At 37.0% G+C, this 15,392-nt stretch overlaps 1 protein-coding gene across 4 annotated transcripts in view; it reads right to left on the minus strand.

Moving 5' to 3' along the window:
• Positions 1-1,830: 1,830 nt before the first annotated feature.
• Positions 1,831-15,392, minus strand: part of LOC131432819 (lysosomal-associated transmembrane protein 4B) — a 290,680-nt gene continuing 277,118 nt past the window's right edge. For all 4 annotated transcript variants that reach the window (XR_009229971.1, XM_058599353.1, XM_058599354.1 and 1 more), the window contains one exon: positions 1,831-2,009. The gene's annotated coding sequence lies outside the window, so the exon portion shown is untranslated. The remainder of the gene's footprint in view (positions 2,010-15,392) is intronic.

Below are 15,392 nucleotides of genomic sequence, written 5' to 3' on the forward strand. Positions count from 1 at the left end.
GAGTATCCCAAACCAATTTGTTGAGAAAGACATATTCACATCACCACAAAGACAATTCACCCCCACGTAACCAGTACATCGATTTATGAGAATTTTCCCTATCACTATAATTTTGCACTTTGTTTATGATTTTGCGCTTCTGAATAGTTTTGTTAGTTAGTTGGGCGTCATTTGTTGTCTCGCAGATCAGAAGGATCAATGCGCTATTGCCCCTAGTCCCTGGTCAGAGCCACGGGGACCGTCTGGGATGTGCTCCGAAGGCCTCTTTTAATGGCGAGCTCGAGCGTGAGGCTCGGAGGCTCAAGGTCGGCTCTATACAGGGTACCCAATCAGAAGCTCAAACATGGTCTCAACGTTCTTCGTATTTTTATTTCTACTTACAATTGGTTAGTGTATGTGTGTGTGTCTCGACGGTATTCGGCCGGCCGGCTGGATCTGGGTGGCGCTGGGAAACTTTTATCTGGTTGACTGGAAAGCTCGGTGGTTGCTCGGTGGTTCCTCGCGGATGACCGTTGCAGCATTCGGGGGGATTACCAGTCGTACGTTACTAATGTGACTGTCGGCATTTGTGTCCATTTGCCAGCGTTGCCATGCTAGTGGTACTTCTCGGACATTTAGTTACTCCGATGGCCTTAGGGTACAATTTCACTAATTCACGAGTAGAGAGAGAGAGAGAGAGAGAGAGAGAGAGAGAGAGAGAGAGAGAGAGAGAGAGAGAGAGAGAGAGAGAGAGAGAGAGAGAGAGAGAGAGAGAGATGTAGGTGCTATTGGCCTTGCTGAGGCTGCGGTTTCATACCTGATTCTTTATTTTTGATTTTCACCGTAAGTAAGATGTGGTTAACAATGACTTTGGTTCACAACTTTTCTAGCGTCTCTGATTTTTCTTATTTAATCTGCGCGGTTCGACGTGCGAGTCCAAAATGTCAGTCCGGCTTAGATTTGCCCAGAACTACTCTCTCTCCCTCTTTTTTCCCCCCTCTCTCTCTCTCTCTCTCTCTCTCTCTCAAACTTATCAACTTTCTAGTCAAAGATTTCTCCTATGGTTTCTGGTTTCCGCCAACTGTGTTTGAAATGTATTTTGTATATTTTGTGTACGTGATTTTACATTTTCATTTTACATTTAGTTGTAGACCGAACTATAAAAATTCAAGTGCCTAGTTTTATCATTTCTGCTATAATACATATTCTATTCCTGTCTATATCTGATATAATTAATATTATGAAAAATGGACGTGATTTTAGACTAAAGATATACATATATATTTATACAAATTTAGTTTGCTATAATTTTTATGGGTAACTATGATAGCAGATCTGTGCTTCTGACTTGTCTCTCGCCATTCTCATTTGCTAGCTCAGTACTGGCACACAGGAGATACCATCCAAATGGTAACACACTACAAATCCTTCCAGGTCGGGGTTCGAGCATACGACCTTGTAAGAAGTGTAAATTGACTTCCACCACCATCCGCCAAGCGGGGCTATGCGCCCTGTAGCTCATCATCCAAAGTCTAAGATACTTTCACCGAAAAATTATTGTCAAAATGGTTTTGTAAAAATGAAAAGTTTATGTAGATTCTCAATAAAGAGGGTGATAGCGTGGTGTACTTAAAAAGTCATCGAGTAGGGGCGGGGTGTAAAAAAGTACCTACGATTTTAGTCTACGCGGTTTATGAACGGTCCTTATGAGAAAGGTGAAGCGGGAAAGACAACAAGAAGTAATTGCGTGCATTATTGAAATTTCCGTGCAGACCAAAAAACGGTATAGCAATCTTCAATTAAATCAATTCAATTTGCAATCGTTTTGCGGAAGATTCGAATAAGAACAAATGAAGGGAACAAATGATTTATATTTACTAGGTTTATATGAATACGAGACTACATTGGTAGTAACACTCTTAGTATAGAAACGGCGGTAAAATGTATCTGCGTTGATCATATCTTCATTTCAAGTTGTTTCCTCCAGATCGTTATTCGGTTGTCCAGGAATCAATTTCATCAGTAATCATCTGTAGAAAAATCAATAAGTACTAGTTTAAGAGGTTGTGTATCTTTCTTTTCATCTTTTTATGTATATGTGTATATGTAAATATATATTTGATGTATATATAAATATAAATATATATATATATATATATATATATATATATATATATATATATATATATATATATATATATATATATATATATATATATATATATATATATATATATATATATATATATATATATATATATATATATATATATATATATATATATATATATATATATAATAACACAGCTTTAAGAGGCCCTTCACGGGACCAACCGAGCAAAAATAATCTTTCATTTAGTTAGAGGCACATAAATAGGTGGTGACCCCGGACCCAATAATACGTAAAAGCGGTGCTGGTATGTAGTAAGTGTTCTCTGGCATGCTTGAACCGATTTGCAAATGATTTTATTACGTTCATGCGAAGGTTTTCAAAGGGAAGTGGAAAAAATCTAGTAAATAATTTTGTATTGAATTGTAAAATTTCTACTAAATGCATCTTCGATGATTGTTCGGCTGAAGAGCAAAAAATGAATACTGGATTATTAATGAAATCGTTTGGCGCGCAACGAACTGTTTTGTTGTGGAATTTTACTGAGCCTGCTTGATCCATGTGCTTCACTATTTCGAACCACATTCTCAATTAAGTATGGGCGATAAATTTTCATTTTCCGGAACATGAATTGTTTTTAACGCCTTCAAGTAGAGTAAAATTCACCAACAAATAAGAATTGCGTCATCATTTATAATCATAAACTATAAGTTAAAATTAAACTTGTTGAAGTTCATACGATTAACCCAAACACAACTGTATTACTAAAAGTATATTCAATTGATAAAAGGAATAAATTTGAAGTGAAATGCGAATATAATCAGATACATAAGATCATAGTAGCTGTTGCGAGAATGCGAAGTAAATGCAGAAAGTACAGGAACAAGTACATAACAAAAAGTGTAATGTTGAAAAGTTAATGGCAAATATTATCGAGGAAATTTTGACTGGCATATTCAAAGGTGAAAAAGTTATACTTTCACACATTCCAACGATAGCCACTGATATGCCATTTGAAAATAACATCAATTTTTCATCCGTTCGGCTTTCCGGATATCTTCAATAAAGCTGGAGGGTAATCGTTGGGAGTTTGTCCCGTTTAAAAAAACGCCTTACTTTTTTTCCATAATCTTAAGGCAATTTAAGTTTTTCTTCGACGCAGCATCACTTTTACATAGAATTCTCATCCTGCTATGAATTATAAAGCTGAAATTTTTATACATTTTGTTGTTGATTTCGTAACCTATTTTGAGTTTGTTTTTATCAGCACATCATTTTTATTAAAATTTTGCTGTTGGATGAACTAATGGACGCAGTAGGAGTCAGAACTAACCTTCAAAAGGATCAATTACTTCGGAAATCCGCGTAACCTCGAGAATGCGCGTAAAAAAGCCTAAAACCCCGCATAAAAACCGCGTAAAAAACCTCAGAGTTTAGTCAATTACACATATTCAAACTAAAATAAACATGTAAACAAACCACATGTGGTTATCAAACTACGTTCGTATAGCTTATTTCGTGAGGTAATTTAATGTTTGTGTAGATTTTATTGATCACAACGAAAAGGAAACACTATCACCTTACTTTATTGAACGGATAGAATTGCTGTAAAAAACCTTTTTGATCGAAGCTCCGGAGACCTTCACCCAGCAAAAATGAATTGTAACAATCTCGATGTGATTATCAATTGATGTGAAAAAATAGACGTAATGAACATCAAATACAATAATTTTCAGTTTTCAAGAAATATTGCAGCTAATCCACACGTTATTACATCGAAACAACGTATTGAGTACATTACATCACCCAAATACTGTATATGATTCTGATGTAAAATTATACATCTTTTCGAGAAATATTACAACCTTTAGAACGACACCGAGGTTGTGATATTATATCGTAATCATTGCACATCACTAGTGAGTAGTGCAGCAATTTTGATGTAATATCATAAATGTGTTGGTGTCGTTCTAAAGGTTGAACTATTACACGAAAATATGCATAATTTCCAGAATTGTTTAAGTATCAAGTCAAGCTGATGTTATCTACTCAATACGTTGTTTCGATGTTATAACGTGTGATTTATTTGCAATTAAACAATAATTATTTCTCGAATTTTGAATTTCTATAAACTTAGGCTTATTTCAAAGCTCGAACGATGTCTCTGATGAAAAACCTGTTTTAACCCACCTAGTGGTGTAATGATGCCTTTCTCATATATAATACTGTGGTATTCTATTCAAAATGTTTTTCTTCGGTTTTTGAAAGAAACCAAGAGATTTCCAGAAAACCATTTCGCACCTATATCGTAAGGTATGATCGCATTATGCGATCTGTTATATGTTATAATTAAATCGCAGAGCATACTGCAAATATGGCCTATGCGTGCAAAAGTGGAGGCGATATACTTACAATTTCGGAAAATGAAAAGCTAGATGCGATAAAGTAAAGCATTTAATGTTATTTAGTTTATCAGCTTCAGCGATTAGTCAGAATTGTGAGCCAATCGCATTGGATGCTAGGAATAATCCTCTTGTGCGGGGTGTTTTACGTACAATGCGATGTAATTCAGGTAAATTTTGGATATCATGTGCAGCCAATAATTTATGGAAATAATGTGAGTTCAATTCTGTATACGGTGAGGCCGTTCAAACGATCATACTATTGTAAGCAGTAAGCTTGTGCGATAACATCATATGGGAAAAAATATGAACTTCAGTCATATGATGCCATATGGGATGATGATTATGAAAAGCGTTTTGAGCGTTCAAATTCGTGCAACCTAATGCGTTTTGTGGTTCTCTGGGTTGTTTGTGCATTGGCTAGTATAACATGGAAAATAAAACAGTTCTCTGATCAGGCCCTCCATTAGAAAACGAAGTGGGTTCACTATCATATATACTTCCAGCACCGGAACATGAGAACCGCTATAATCGAAGTCGGTGCGTACGGCCACCAACTAACATGTTGTCTAGCAGATCAGCAGGATCAATGCGCTATTGCACCTAGTCCCTGGTCAGAGCCACGGGGATTGTCTGGGGTGGGCTCCAAAGGCCTCTTTTGTTGGCGAGCTCGAGCGTGAGGTTCGGAGGCTCAAGGTCGGCTCTATACAGGGTACCGAATCGGAAGTTCAAACACGGTCTCAACTTTTTTCGTCTTTCTATTTCTACCTACAATTTGTTAGTGTATGTGTGTGTGTCTCGACGGTATTCGGCCGGCCAGTTGAATCTGGGTGGTGCGCGGAAACTCTTATCTGGTTGACTGGAAAGCTCGGTGGTTTCTCGCGGATGACCGTTGCAGCATTCGTGGGGATTATCAGTCGTACGTTGCTAATTTGACTGTCGGCATTAATGTCCATTTGCCTGCGTTGCTAACGGTACTTCTCAGACATTTAGCTACTCCGATGGCATTAGGGTACAATTTGCTGGGTCCTAATTCACGAAGAGAGAGAGAGAGAGAGAGAGAGAGAGAGAGAGAGAGAGAGAGAGAGAGGTAGATGCTATTGGCCTTGCTGAGGCTGAGGTTTCATACCTGATTCCTTATTTTTGGTTTTCACCGTAAAAAGATGTGATTTACAATGACTTTGAATCACAACTTTTCTAGCGTCTCTGATTATTCTTATTTAATCTGCTCGGTTCGATGTGCGAGTCCAAAATGTCAGTCCGGCTTTCATCAAATTTTTCATCTTTCTAGTCAAAGATTTCTCTTATGGTTTCCGGTTTCCGCCAACTGTGTTTGAAGTGTATTTTGTATATTTTGTGTACGTGATTTTACATTTTCATTTTACATTTAGTTGTAGACCTAACTATTAAAATTCAAGTGCCTAGTTATATCATTTCTACCATAATACATATTCTGTTCCTGTCTATATCTGTTATAATTATTATTATGAAAAATTGACGTGATTTTGAACCAAAGATATACTTATATATTCATACAAATTTAGTTTGTCATAATTTTTATGGGTAACTATGATAGCAGATCTGTGCTTCTGACTTGTATCTCGTCATTCTCATTTGCTCGCTCAGTACTGACACACAGGGGAAACCATCCAAATGGTAACAAACATGACGTACACAATCTACAAGTTTTTATTCAAATTTTGTAGATTTTAAACGATTTTGTCATCGTACTTTAAACGACGATTTATATTTTCGTTGTATCCAAAAATATGCAGTATTTTTGGTAGGACCATAAGACCTTTCATTTGACCCTATAACGGTTTTGAGTCCAGTTTAGAAAATTGTTTACGGTTTAAGTGACGGGGTACAATATTGAACACACTTTAACCTATAACTCCGGAACCGGGAGTCGGATCCAGATAAAATTCAGGAATTCCGTATGGAAGCATGAGACCTTTCATTTGAATTTTAGTTTGTGGAAATCGGTCGAACCATCGCTGAGAAAAGTGAGTGAGATCCATTTTGGAATATATGACCACTATTTCCGGTACTTTCGGAACCGGAAACCGAGAACCAGGATACCCGTCGGTTTTAGGACGGTGTACAATATTGAACACACTTTACCCTATAACTCCGGAACCGACTGTCGGATTCGGATGAAATTCAGAAACTACGTATGGGACGATAAGACCTTTCATTTGAATTGAATTGTCAAAATCGGTTCAGCCATCTTCGAGAAAACCTGGTGAGATTATTTGACACATACACACACACACACAGTCGTCGAATGGTATATTACACTTGGCCAATTTTTACTAGTCGGTTTTTCAAGTGATTGCATAACCTTTCTATATGAGAAAGGCAAAAATGTTATATATATATATATATATATATATATATATATATATATATATATATATATATATATATATATATATATATATATATATATATATATATATATATATATATATATATATATATATATATATATATATATATATATATATATATATATATATATATATATATATATATATATATATATATATATATATATATATATATATATATATATATATATATATATGTGTGTGTGTGTGTACTGGAAAACCTATCGAAATATACAGGAATATTTCATAATAATCAAAACAGAAAGTAAACAAAGAGAGAAACTTTCATTGCACTCGATATTCAGCAACCAGTTTAGTTCAGTAAAATTTGAGAAAAATATCAAGTCAGGTTTTTCCCTTATAGAAAATTGTTACATATCTGTGGCACGCAATAAAAATCACGTTTTAATAACTAAAAGTACGGGTGTGTTATGTCAGAGACATTACTGGATGTTGTGAATACGAATAAAACTTACACGATTTCTTTACACTTTCGAATTCGAATTGATAGTTAATCGATTGTGTGAATTGCGAAACTTTCTCCCTTTTCCATTTTTACAACTAAAATTTTAAATGATTTTCGACGTCGATTATCTCGTTTCGGAATTGCATATGTCATTGAAAGAAACTATCAAGATGCTGTACAGGATTCATTTCTGCCTTTTAGAAGGACCAAATTGTGGAATTCTCTACACGGGCAAAACTCCGATTCTTGAAATGAGCAAAACGAGTCATTTTAGATTTGGGGAAAATAATATATTTTCATGTTATGATAATACACCATGATTAAAATTTCCCGGATCATGATCCATTCGGACTGATTTCTATGAAATTTAAACGTAACGCACTTGAAGTTGTTGGGTATAACTTCAGGCGTGTTTCTGCTACGATGGTCATTTGTGCAACATAAATTCAGGCGTTATGTGTGATTTTTGCAACGATGGTCATTTTTGCAATATAAATTCAGTGAAAAGCACGACGAACTTCTTTTAAAATGAAAATATTCTGTTTTTGAAAAACGACGACGCAAGAGATAACGTGTTTACTTGCGTTCATTACTTCAGTTTTGATTTTGAGTTTCAGAATTTAAACACTTGAACGAACTGCATGACAAAACACGACCCATGGGGTTGTTCGATCCATTGATGTGGAACAAGACAACCAAAAATTTCTAATGATCTACAATCAAACAGTTCAATCAATCGTCATACTTTTGAATCCACGAAATTGCACGAGAGTCTGCTAAGATTGATCATGATTAGGAACAAACACCGAACATTGTCTGTCTTGATTTGTATTTGTTTTACAGCCGACGAATTTACACTAATATCCCAAATGTATGCAATTATATCTTTGTACATACTTGCGATACAGATTTCGATATTTAAGCTTCTTTTGTTTTAATTCAATAATGTAATATAATTTGTGGCACACTGCTTAAGCTCTAAGATGCCAAGGGTATTTTCTAATCTTAATTAGAGACTAAATATTTAAGCTTCTCTTCGTCAAGCTTGTGTTCAAGTTTTGTATGCACGCAGCTACTTTTACAACGTTAAGTTTCTCTACCATTCTGCGATTTCGGTTGAAGCGATAAACTTTTTCTTATTATTAACCTACCTCTAGCATGCTACACGTAGGACTGAAACGTTAACTATAAATTCGCTTCTATTTATAGATTCGCGTGCTTCCAACAGCTTCGCTTTTGCATCGATTGACTAATCAGAGCGATGCTTTCCCTTTGATATATCGCTTACTCCTTCAAAATCGTCGTCTATGGCAGGGAAATCCGATTTGCAAGAGAATTTTAGCAGACAAAATAGGACAGTGCTCGCTACTAATCAAAATTTTGATCATTTATAATTGAAAATACGCGACTTGATAGATTCAAATCGAAACTTAGAAATATTTTCGATCAAATGATGAAATAATATTAATAATTGATACAAAATAGGCTGAGCTGTAAGTGTTTAAAACCTGACCACATTTCCACGTGTATTTTTCCATGCGTTTCTGATTTGCACCCCTATATAGAAAATAAAGATGTGTTCCACATAAAAAATCGTCTTATTCATAATATTTAGGTGCATCAATACAGCTTGTGTTGTCATATCTATGAAACAAATTAATCAAAGTGGTTGAACAAAATATTTTTCTGATTTTCGTTAGATGGTGTTTAAATTCACAATCGAATTAAACGCTAGCTCTCGGAATATTATTCTATCAACAACGATCACATCAAATATGTAATAATAAATTCAAACAAAATGTAACATTGATGTTTGTCAAATGAAAAACGTAGCCGTGCTTAGTCTCTAATGATGTCAATTTTCGGTTCATTATCTTTATTTTTATGTTATGTTTAATTCTCTATCAGCCGGTGGGTAAAACAACACGATCATTAAATAACATACTTCAGGATCAAGTAAACATTTTCAGTAGGTCTTGCTTTTCAATGTCTGCTTTTTGCTTTACCATTAATCTATTAATCTATCACATCACTTGAGGCAGAGGGTTCAGAGTAGAAAATTAGAAAAGAATTAGAAAATTAGAGTTACGAGCTTTGAAAGAAATGCATTCTTCAAGTAACGCATTTTCGAACCATGATTAATTTTCATGGGAGAAGTGTTATTGCTCATGATTGCATGATAAGTTAAAATGATTGGTTTTATGATTTTCTAATTATAACAGCAGCAACGGATTTTTTTCCGTGTACAATATTTAGCACAATTCGGAACATTTTTCTCGAACGATTTTCGCACAGAAAAAAGTGCACGAAGTAAATCAAATTATTTTGGATTGTCACTAAACTGATGATTAGAACGGCTGATTTTATATACAAGTGGACAACGTTATATAAAATCAGCCGTTCTAACGGCTCTAAAAGTTATCTAAAGAACTATTAAGATTACTTCTTTGAAATTCGAAGGTAGAAATCATCAGTTTAGTGAAAATCCAAAATACTTTTCACTGTGCGAAAATCGTTCGAGAAAAATGTTCCGAACTGTGCTAAATATCGCAGAGAATTCCACAATTTGGTTCTTCTAAAAGGCAGAAGTGAGTGTACAGCCCCTTGATAGTTTCTTTCAATGAAATATGCAAATCCGCAATGAGATAATCGACGTCAAAAATCGTTGAAAATTTTTGTTGTGAAAAGGGGGAAAGTTTCGCAATTCACACAATCGATCAACTATCAATTCGAATTCAAAAGTGTAAAGAAATTGTGTCAGTTTTATTCATATTCACGACATCCAGTTGTGTCTCTGACATTACACACCCGTACTTTTTTTCCAATTGAGACATAATAAACGTATTTAAAAAAAAAAAATCCTCGAGAAGCCTGTTGAATAAATTCAATAAGCGTTTAGCAGAGTCAGGCAAATTTTTACCAAGTTGAATTTGATTTTGTCTAACCCCGGAGCTTGATTGTTACACGACAAGAGCACAAGTGAAAACTCTACCATCGAAAAAGGTGTTTCGTTTCTGTTTGATGAGGCGACGCGCATGATCGTCTGTTCCGGAACAGAGTCAGGACATACTTTTTTAGCGAAATCGAATATCCAGCGGTTAGAATATTCCTCGCTTTCGTTCATGGTGTTTTTGTTGCGCATTCGTCGGGCTGTGTTCCAAAGAGTGCTCATCGATGTTTCTTTTGTTAATCCGTCAACAAACCGTCGTCAGTAACCTAGTTTTTTGTCGTGAATACGACTTACTTTACTATGGGGCGCCTTTTCAAAATTAGCCATATGGAAGAATGGGCAGAACTTAATCGTGAATATCTCGGCTTGTATTAATGGTAGCAACATAATTCTTTCACCATTTCATCAAAAATATGATCAGGAATTCAGGATAATATTTTGAACGGTGTGCGATAACCACAAACAACTCAAAAATTAAGTTTTCTTAAAATTTGAAAACAACGCGGAAAACTCTTTACTTTCGCTTGGGTTTTTCGCGCAAGGACGACGATTTTGAGGTAGTCAGGCACATATCTTCAACTGAATGCGTATAAAAGGGGAACCGTGGTCGAAAATCGATCATTTCTTTTCGTGCGTTCGATGGAAGCAGACGTCGTGGGAGTGGAATCATCAACCAGCAGCGACGGAGAATGCACCTTCTGCGTGGTCGCAGGTCGCATCTCTCATTCGCTGCTGGCCATCGAGGCGAGAGGACCTTAACCAGCAGCAGCAGCGGGAGTTAACCAGCAGCGACGGAGAATGCACCTTCTGCGTGGTTAAAAACCTCAAACGCTCAGGTCGCATCTCTCATTCGCTTGCTGGCCATCAAGGCGAGAACCAGCAGCGACTGAAACTGGATTCTGAGTCTGTTATTGGATCTAAATTTAGGTCTTGAACTCAGGGTCCAGTTCTCTATTCCAGACTTCTATTCGGTTCTTCTTAAAACCATAATAATACTCCTAAAGAATTATGCGGAATTTACTTTACTGTACCTCTACACAACCCATTTTTGTCGTGAATACGACTTACTTTACTATGGGGTGCCTTTTCAAAATTTACCCTCTGAGAGAGTGATAAGTTTCTGATCGTGAATATCTATTGTTGTATCTAATGAATCAACATAATACTTGCGACATGCCGACATTGAAATATGATCACAATTTTATGATAAAATTTTCAGTTTTGTGACATAGTCTCAAATAATTCAAAATTAAACTTTTCTGAAATGTTTGGTATAAACGAGTATCAAAGAGGATAATTCATAAGGCGCGTTTGCCTTTCTCGTATTTTTAAAGCTCATAGCTCAGTGATCTGTGAAAGGATTTATATAATCTAACTATCAATAGAATCGAAATTTTTCAATTTAAACGTGTATAGCAAAAGCATTGAAGTATTTCAATAGTACACTATTGAAAAACCTGTCTCATTTGCTCCATGTCAACACCAGCCAATCAGAACGCGTTCTAAGGAAGAGAACAAAATATCTGCTGCTGTACAACAAATCGTCCGGGAAAAATGTTCCGAAAAGTGGTGAATATCGCAGTGAGTTTCTCAATTTGGTCCTTGTGAATGCTAGAAACGAATCCCTACAGCATATTGATAGTTTCTTTCAATAAATTATGCAAATCCGAAATGAAATAATCGACAATAAAATTCTGTATGCGGCTATTTTTATAGCCGTTCGGACCGCCCATTAGTGAAAAAGCTACAAACGAAATCACATAAAAGGAAATCTCTTAACAAAAATTCAATTAGTTTGGATTCAATCGCCACTGCGAGCAGATGTGTTTTGTGTCGTCTGCACGCTTTCGACAAGAGCGATTACGTCACAGCTGTCAGTCATTAGCATTGGGAAAAAAACAACGGTGGAGAGCATTGTACAATATCAGCCGTTCTAATGGCTCTAAAAGTTTTCTAAAGAACTATTAGGATTTGTTGTTCGAAAATCGTAGGGAAATATCCTCAGTTTACGGCAAATCAAGAACAGTTTGCTTAGATTTGTGCACTTTTCGCTGTGTGAAATTCACAGTAATCGAGATCAAGTGAAGCGTTCTTTGTTTTTGCGAAAAATGTGAAAAAGGGGAATGCGTACATAATTCATACAATTGATATTCGGAAGTGTTAAGGAACATGTCAGTTGTTTTCGTATTCACGACATCCAGTTATGTCTCTGACATTACCCACCCGCCTTTTTTGCTTTAACTAAGTTCTTCATTTGCTTATCTAGCGCCGCGTAATTGCGATAATTATCAGGTGTTCCATATTTTCTAAACTTTTTGAATGCTTTCCGCGTTCAATGATGAGCACTCTTTGTCCCACCACGGGTTGGGTGGACGAATGTTAGTATTCGCGCCGGGTACACGTTTCGTCTGAGCTTGAATCGCGGAGTCGAGAATCAAGCCAGCCAAAAACGTGTACTCTTCCTCCGGAGGAAGTTCTTGTGCTGTTTTGAGTTTCTCAGACATCGAATTAGCGTATTGTTTCCAATCAATATTTCGTGTGAGGTCATACGAAACATTGATTGTCTCCGATGGTCGTAATCCGCAGGTGATTGAAATTACGATAGGTAGATGATCGCTACCGTGGGGATCAGGGATCACATTCCACTTGCAATCCAGTCGTAGTGATGTCGAGCAAAGGGATAAATCCAGCTCACTTGGTCTTGCTGGTGGTGCAGGAATCCGTGTCATTTCTCCCGTATTGGAATGTAGATGGAAGCAATGCAAAGGTCTTTGCCTTTAATTCTGACCTGACATGCGACAACTTCAATACCTGGTATCGATGGGAGGTTAATTCGAAAGAAGGAATAGCACTTTTTGATCCCCAAAAGTACTCCTCCGTAGGGATCATCTCGATCCCGGCGAATAATGTTCAAATCGTGAAAGTTGAGGGTTACATTTGAGGTCAGCCAGGTTTCACACAAAGCAAATGCGTCGCATTTCAAACTATTTAAAAGAACTTTGAAGGAATCGATTTTCGGGAGGATACTTCTGCTATTCCACTGTAGTACAGTGATTGCATCCTTAACCTCGTTCGATGTATTAGCCATCAAAGGATACAATCTCTGAAAGAAGGGGCCATTTTGCAGTCAACTGCTTCAAAAATGTTTTAATTGTTGGCATAAATGTCATCAACAGACTATTGAGAGTATCAGTGACATTGAAGGTTCTAAGAATCCAGTCCACAATGTTAGAGAATTTCAGTATTCCAGCACTTGATTGATTCTCAGTTTGTATTTTAGCTGTACTTGGGGTTTTTCGTGTACCGGGAAGTGCAGGAAACTCTTGGTCTGATGCTAAGTTCGGCAGTTACAAGGCAGTTTAGGAGATGAGATCGTCCTTCTTTTCCTAGAACCGCTAGGCATAGTAAAGGATGATCCCTCTTGAGGGTCATCGGAATCATTCTCGTCGGTAGGCAAACAATCAAAGAGATTCATCGATTCGACAGGTGGCATGGTGTTCTTCAGCATCTCTGCGAAAGTTCGTTTGGAACGTTCTTTAAGAGATTGCTTCAATTTTTCTCCGCGCAGTTTGTACGCGGGACATGAATTCAATTCATGTGGGTTTTCCCCGCAGTAAAGACACTTTGAAGCTTTTTTGCCACATGATTCGTCTGCATGTTCCCCTCCACATTTAATGCATCTTTGCTTATTGCCGCAGTAGGTGGCTGTGTGACCCAGCTGCTTGCAATTGGTACAATTCATTACCCGCGGGACAAATAAGCGTACAGGTAAGCGAACCTTGCCCAGAACGACGTAATTGGGAAGAGCAGATCAAGCGAAAGTTACCCGAAATGAGTCTGATGAAGAATAAGTTTTTGTCTTATCTTCTGCAATTTTTACTGAACGCAATTGCTTGCAGTCCAGTATTTTTACATTCTGAAGAGCAGGATCTCTGAAACAGCCAACCCCACTCTTTAGAAGGCATTCGCAGGTCAAACTCGCCTCACTAACCACGCCGTCAATCTCCACTTCCCGAGGTGGTATGTAAACCCGGTAATTCCTTCGGTAATACCGGTAATTCGGTAGGCATCATGGCGAACGATCTGATTTGCCTGCTCGAGGGTTTTCACGACAACTTTCAACTTTTTCGCTCGAACTTTTGCTATCTGGATAACGTCCGAGTAGTACTTAGCCAGCTCACTTGATATTTGCATCAAATTGAGTGATTGTTCTTTTTTAGACCGGAAGTATACCACATAGGGCCCCGTAGAACCGGTTGGCCACACGCGTGTGCGAGAGGGGTTATCAGGGGAAGATAAATTAATCAGGAGTTCTATGCCATCTATTTTTATGGAGAGATTATCATTTGAGGGAGGACGCCCTCCGCCCTCGTTCATAGTAAAGTAAATAAACGCTTTATTGAGATATGTTGGGATAAATGGGTAGAATGATAAAAACAAAACACTAGGATTATACTTAGATAGACACCACTAATCCAGTTCAAGGTCAACAAGATGATTGTCTCTGCTGGTAGTGTGCGGAACCTTCGCACGGGAACAATCACTAGCACCGCAAACAAAGAGCTAACCCTCTTGGATACACAATAGAATAACGGCAGTTTTTGATGATAGGCACCGTCTGATCACTATTATACTAGTCTGGTAAACTATCGAATGTGTGAGAAAAAAACCTTTAGCAAGGAAAAACACACACGGCACTGCTTAAGAGCACGAAATAACGTCCGATCGATCGGAGAGATGCGGTACGAATGAATCATAATATTTATTTTAATTATTTATAAAATATCTACCTACTTATAACTATCTCTAACCTTATACGTACAAATTTTGAACTATTTGTATTTCAGAGATTGAGTACCTCTCTTCAAATTTCGTGCAGTATTGTTCGATTCTTTTCTAGTATATCCAGGGAGGCCATCTCATGTACTTCACTAGTCCTTGTCCAAGGGGGTAGATTTAAAATCATCTTTAGGATCTTACTTTGAATGCGCTGAAGCCTAAGTTTGTGTGTTCGTGCATATCCCCGCCAAACAGGGACTGCGTATACAATTCCGGGGTAGATGATTTGTTTTTAGACAGCCATCTGATTCTT

This window comes from Malaya genurostris, chromosome 2, assembly GCF_030247185.1.
Source record: "Malaya genurostris strain Urasoe2022 chromosome 2, Malgen_1.1, whole genome shotgun sequence".
NCBI classification, from domain to species: Eukaryota; Metazoa; Arthropoda; class Insecta; order Diptera; family Culicidae; genus Malaya; species Malaya genurostris.